Source organism: Glycine soja, chromosome 3, assembly GCF_004193775.1.
Source record: "Glycine soja cultivar W05 chromosome 3, ASM419377v2, whole genome shotgun sequence".
Taxonomy (NCBI): Eukaryota; Viridiplantae; Streptophyta; class Magnoliopsida; order Fabales; family Fabaceae; genus Glycine; species Glycine soja.
The window spans coordinates 8939367-8945822 of record NC_041004.1 but is presented as its reverse complement, the minus strand read 5'-3'; positions in this window follow the sequence as shown (position 1 = coordinate 8945822).

Genomic DNA, 6456 nt, shown 5'->3' with positions numbered 1-6456 from the left:
TAGATCTAAAGGTTCAGCACAAGAATATTATGAATGAAAAATGATAGAACCTAAAATCAACACAAAAAACATGATTCAAGAGTAGATCTACAAAATTTGAACCATAGAAATGCAAGAACAAGTGTAGATCTAAGATTTAATCGGTTTATTTTTTTTGAATCTACTCTAAACAGCACCAAACCTCAAGACAATGGAGGATATACATGGAGAATAAGATGAAGAACAAGGAATAAAAGAGAATTCACCGAACAAAAAGATAGAGGAAGCAAAAGAACATCACCTAGATGAAGATGCTCTTGATACCACATGATGTAAGCTCCATTGGAGCTTGTAGGCCTAGGATCTTCTTCATCAATGGATTCCTTTGCTTCTTGGAAGATGAATGGCAGAGGAATGGAGAAAGGAAGAGAGAGAGGAGACGCCACTTCAAGGAGAAGATGAGTCTAGAAGAAGCTCACCACCATAAGAGGTCATGGATAAGAGCTTGGAGGAAGAAGGAGATGAATGAGTGGAGAGGGAGTGAAGAGCACGAAATTTTGTGCTCTAAATGAGCTTTGAAATCTGAAGTTTAATATTAAAATGATCAAAGATGAAAAAAATACACACACATGACCTCTATTTATAGCCTAAGTGTCACACAAAATTGGAAGGAAATTCAAATTTCACTTGAATTTGTGGAGCCATACTTTGGAACCAAAATTTCACTAATTATGATTAGTGAATTTTAGTTATGGTTCAACCCACTAATCCAAGATCAATTCCAAGATTCTCCATTAAGTGTGCTTAGGTGTCATGAGGCATGAAAAGCATGAAGGACATGCACAAAGTGTGACTATATGATGTGGCAATGGGGTGTAGTAAGCAAATGCTCACCTCCCCATCTAAAATTTAATTGGATTGAGCATCTACCAATTCAATTAAATTTATTCCCAACCACACACATCAAATATTCACTTAGTGCATGTGAAATTACAAAACTACCCCTAATACAAAAACTAGTCTAAGTGCCCTAAAATACAAAGGCTGAAAAATCCTATATTTCTAGGGTACCCTACCTACATTATGGAGCCCTAAATACAAGACCCAAAATTAATGAAACCTTAATCTAATATGTACAAAGATAAGTGGGCTCATACTTAGCCCATGGGCCCGAAATCTACCCTAAGGCTCATGAAAACCCTAGGGCCTTCTCTTGCATCTTTGGCCCAATCTTCTTGGAGTCTTCTATCCAATGCCCTTGGGGGGTAGGATTGCATCATTTCTTTATGTCTATTGATTGACCAGTTTCATCTTTATCCAGATAGCAAGCTGTGTTCATAGGAGTGACAACTTGTTTAGCATTTTCCATCCTAAACCTGTTAATTAGTTCTTTGCAATATTTTGATTGAATGATAAATATTTCATTCTTTGTTTGCTATATTTGTATTCCAAGAAAGAAATTTAACTCACCCATCATAGACATTTCAAATTCATTTTGCATATCTTGAGAGAATTCTTTGCATAGAGAATCATTAGTTGACCCAAATATTATATTGTAACACCCTAAAATATTACGAATTATAAATCAATGTTTAATTGTATTTATTGTGTTATTTGACTATATGGTTGACTTGAATGAGTTGAGGTATGGCTTGAATTAGTCATGTGTGAATTTCTTAATGTGAATGTTGAGTTATGTTGAATTTTGTTGAGCTAAGTTGAAATTATGAGATTTCAAATTTTACCTAAACCTATTTTAGTAAACTAATCATCCCTGATTCGTTAACCATTGGATCATTTTCAAATTTTGTCGGAGGTGGCTATGACAATTATCCACATTCTGACCGTTGGGATTTACAACATAACATCTTGAATGTGAGATATGAGTTTTTCTATCGAAGTAGAAAAATTGGAGTTGGATCAGCTCGCCTAGGCGAGCCTCACTTGGGCGAGTGTTGTAGGCTACAAATACGTCCAGCAACATAAAAAAACCATCTTCTTACTCCTTCTATTCCCATAAACCCTCCCCCAACAGCCCAAACTCCTCCTCCACCACCACTAACCATCGGTGACTGCCACGAGTCGCCTTTACTTGTCGTCGGATCACCGCATAGAGAAGAACAGTTTAATCGGAGCGAAATCTTCAAAACTCAACTCGAGGATTTGGTAGAAAACAAAGCCTCCAATCCTTCCTTCGTGGTTTCTTCGAGGTAACCTTGATTCTAAGCCTTCTCCTTGTTAGTTTGAGCATATCTTTGCATCTCTTCTGACTTGGGAACCATTATTGGATGTTTTTACACTTCCTTTGAAAAACCCTTAAATATAGAACATTGTAAAAGTTATCTTTTCGTAACATTGATGTTATTTTCGTGACCTTCATTGGACCCTGGTCACATTGACATGATTGGAATTTTAAAATGATGTCTTCTTTTAGTAGAATTCGAAACACCCCTCATCCGTTTATGTTTTGATAGGGGTATTTGACTCTAAATGTTGTCATTAACCTTGTTTATGAAATCTATACTAAATTTCCTTCAATTTGGTATATAGAACCTTGCTTTTGGACTGACAAACGTGAACAAGAGAGGTCTCTGAGCGACGCAATGGGAAACTGACGTAGAGCTCATGATAGGTGAAATGAGTTTATTATTGTTTACAGTTTTTAATACCATAGTTGGGGTAAGGGAACTTAACTATAAGGATGTATGTTTGTCCCTGTTGTATGCTAGTTTTCAAGAAAACAATGTTTTTAACTAATGGGATTCAATATATATCTATTATTGATGAATAACATTATTGTTTCTGTTAGACTTGTGTTGTCTGAAGACCTGTGGAGTGTGAATCTCAAACATGAACTGTATATGTATATGCAGAGTGTGACTTACTGATGATATTTCTATTGATGACATTAATTGATGTGAGGTGGTGTTGATGTTTATAATGATATTGATATGAGATGATGTTGTTATTGATGATTATGTCAATATGAGTTGATGTTAATATTGATGATTATGTTAATATGAGATGATGTTGTTTTTGCTGATAATGTCATTGAAATGAGATGATGTTGATATTAAGATGAAGTGTTGATGATGTTGAAAATGCATTGTGATGATGTTATGTTGTGTATGTACATGGGGGGTGCATTGATCTTGTTGGATATCCCTGGTGGGGGAAATAAAGTGGTTAAAGAGTTTTAAGCATCTCTGGAGGGGGATGACTTAGAATCTTTAATTATCCACAATTAGTGCATTGATGGTGTCCATGTTTCATACATTGCATGTTGTGTATGTACATGGGGGGTGCAGTGACCTTGTTGGATATCCTTAGTGGGGGAAATATAGTGGTTTAAGAGTTTCAAGCATCTCTGGAGGGGGATGACTTAGAATCTTTAATTATGCACTGTTAGTGCATTGATGGTGCTCATGTTTCATACTTCATATTGCATGAAAATAGTACAAACTTTGCTAGTAAGTACTCATAGTTTTCATGAGGAAAAATACTTGTACTAGGGGGCATGTCACTCGGTTTGGAACTTCCTTGAGACTCAGGCTGATCACCATGGGGGGAGGGGGGAGTTGCCTGTACACGACAGGGTGACCTCAACACTTAGTGCCTAGTTTTTCTAAGTGAGAGTGTCGTGTGGACATACTTAGGCTATTTCCTTGGGGATGGTACCATATTGAATTTAACAATTGAGGTCAAGTACATTCATCATACTGAGCATGATTGATTGGAACTATGGACTGATGATGAATATTTGTTGAGTGTGTCTTGGACTGGTGAATGTTTGTGTAAGCTTGTGATATTTGTTAATGCTTTCTTACTAATTATGGTTATTTGACTTTGGTATTAATTTATTTTATAATAAACTCACCCCTTGTAATTTTGTACCGTGTGGTTGGTACCTGTGATGATCGCGAACCTTTGTTCGTGGGAGCAGAATGACAACAGTAGAGTATGAGAAGTGAGGTTCTTTTGTGGAGCTGCTAAGCCGACGTGATGACGTTGGGATTATTTTGGGAGAGAGTTGTGTTTTGTTAATCAACTCCTCCATAGCTGGTTCCACGATTCTTTTTGTTGACTTAAAGAAGTAAATAACAAATTTAATTATATGTATGAACAAATTTACTTTCCATTATGTGAATGATATGTAATGAGTTATTATACATATATATATATATATATATATATATATATATATATATATATATATGTATGTATTCACTTAAGTAATGATGCGTTGTTTGGTGAATGTATATCAAGAAAAAAATTACTTTCATTTTTCATAAGCAAATTAATGGAGTTTTCATTTAAGAATTGGAATTCTCGTGTTTTAGAGTGGTGATATCATAGCGACAAGGCGGGTCGTTACATATATCATCAACATATATTTGTACAAAGAGAATATCTTGAAATTTTATTTTGATAAAAAGTATGGTATCAACCTTTACTCTTGTAAAGCCCTTTTCTAAAAGAAATTTGCTCAAACGTTCATACCAAGTCCTAAGGGCTTGTTTTAAACCACATAGAGTCTTTTTGAATTTAAAGACATGATTGGACTTTTCTGAGTTTTCAAAACCAAGTGGTTGATAAGCATAAACTTCTTCTTGGATGAAACCATTTAAAAAGCACTTTTAACATCCATTTGATAAAGTTTAAAATCCATTATGGATGCAAAGGCTAATAACATTCTAATGACTTCTAATCTGGCTACTGGAGCATATGTTTCTTCATAATCTATTCCTTCTTCTTGATTATACCCTTTAGCTACTAATCTAGCCTTGTTTCTAATAGCTATTCCATGTTCATCCAATTTGTTTCTAAATACCCATTTAGTTCCTATAACTGGATGATCTTTAAGTTTATCAACTAATTCCTAGACTTGATTCTTTTAAATTGATTCAACTCTTCTTGCATATCAATGATCCAATGTTCATCAATTATGACTTTATTTAAATTTTTAGGTTCAATTAAAGAAATAAAAGCCATATTATTGCATGAATCTTTGAGAGAGTGTCGAGTTGTTACCCCTTTTGATATGTCGCCGATGATATTATCAAGAGGATGTCTTGAAGTTCTCCACTCTCTTGGAAGATCTGTACTTATTTTAGTTTCATCAATTTAAGAGTCTTTATCATTTCCATTTCCTTTGCCTTTGTGCTCTTCCTCATGAATATGCATGTCTTCTAAAGAATTTGTAATATCATCAAGTGTTTCCTTTCTTAGCCTTATAAGGTTAGTCTTATAAAAACAACATGAGTAGATTCTTCAATAATCATAGTTCTTTTGTTATAAATTCTAAAAGCTTTACTATTTGAGGAATAGCCAAGGAATATACCTTCATCTGATTTTGCATCAAACTTACCTAAGTTGTCTTTCCCATTGTTTAACACAAAACACTTGCATCCAAAAACATGAAGATGAGAAATGTTTGGTTTTCTTCCTTTGTACAATTCATATGGTGTTTTCTTTAAGATAGGTCTGATTAAAGCTCTATTCAATATATAACATGCAATATTAACAATTTCAGCCCAGAAATACTTAGGAAGATTTGTATCATTTAACAAAGTTCTGGCCATTTCTTCTAATGACCTATTTTCCCTCTCAACAACTCTATTTTGTTGAGGGGTTCTATGTGCAAAAAAATTGTGTTCAATACCATTTTCATCACAAAATAATTCAAAATATTTTTTTAAATTCTACTCCATGATCACTCCTAATGGATACAATGTTAAGATTTTTCTTGTTTTGAATGAGTTTAGCAAGTTTCTTAAAAGCATGAAAATCATCATCACTTTTGTGAGTAAGAAATAATGTCCATGTGAATCTTGAATAATCATCAACTATAACAAGGGCATAATAATTTCCACCAAAACTCATGGTTCTAGAAGGACCAAAGAGATCCATATGCAAAAGTTGTAAGGGTTGAGTGGTAGAAACTATATTTTTTGATTTGAAAGAGATTCTTACTTGTTTTTATTTTTGACATGCATCACATAATATATATTTTTCAAATCTGAGTTTTGGTAACTTGATTACTAAATCTTTAGAAATTAATTTATTTAAATGATCCATATTTATATGAGCAATCCTCTTATGCCATAACCATGAATCATTATCTTTGCTTAAAAAGCATTGAACATGATTTGATGTTTTATCTAAATTTATCATGTATACATTATTAGTTCTATATCCTATATGTTTTATATTCTTGTCATGTTTATTTTCAATAAAACAATTGTTAGAATCAAATGATACTAAAAAGCCTTTATCACATAATTGGATAACACTTAGTAAACTATGCTTGAGACCATCAACAAGTAAAACATTCTCAAAGAAGGTAGTTGGATTCGTACCTATTTTTTCGACTCCAAGAATTTTACCTTTGTTATTGTCACCATAAGTCACATGTCCATTATTCTTGGGAGAAATATGAGTAAACTTTGATGCATCTCCCGTCATGTATTTAGAACA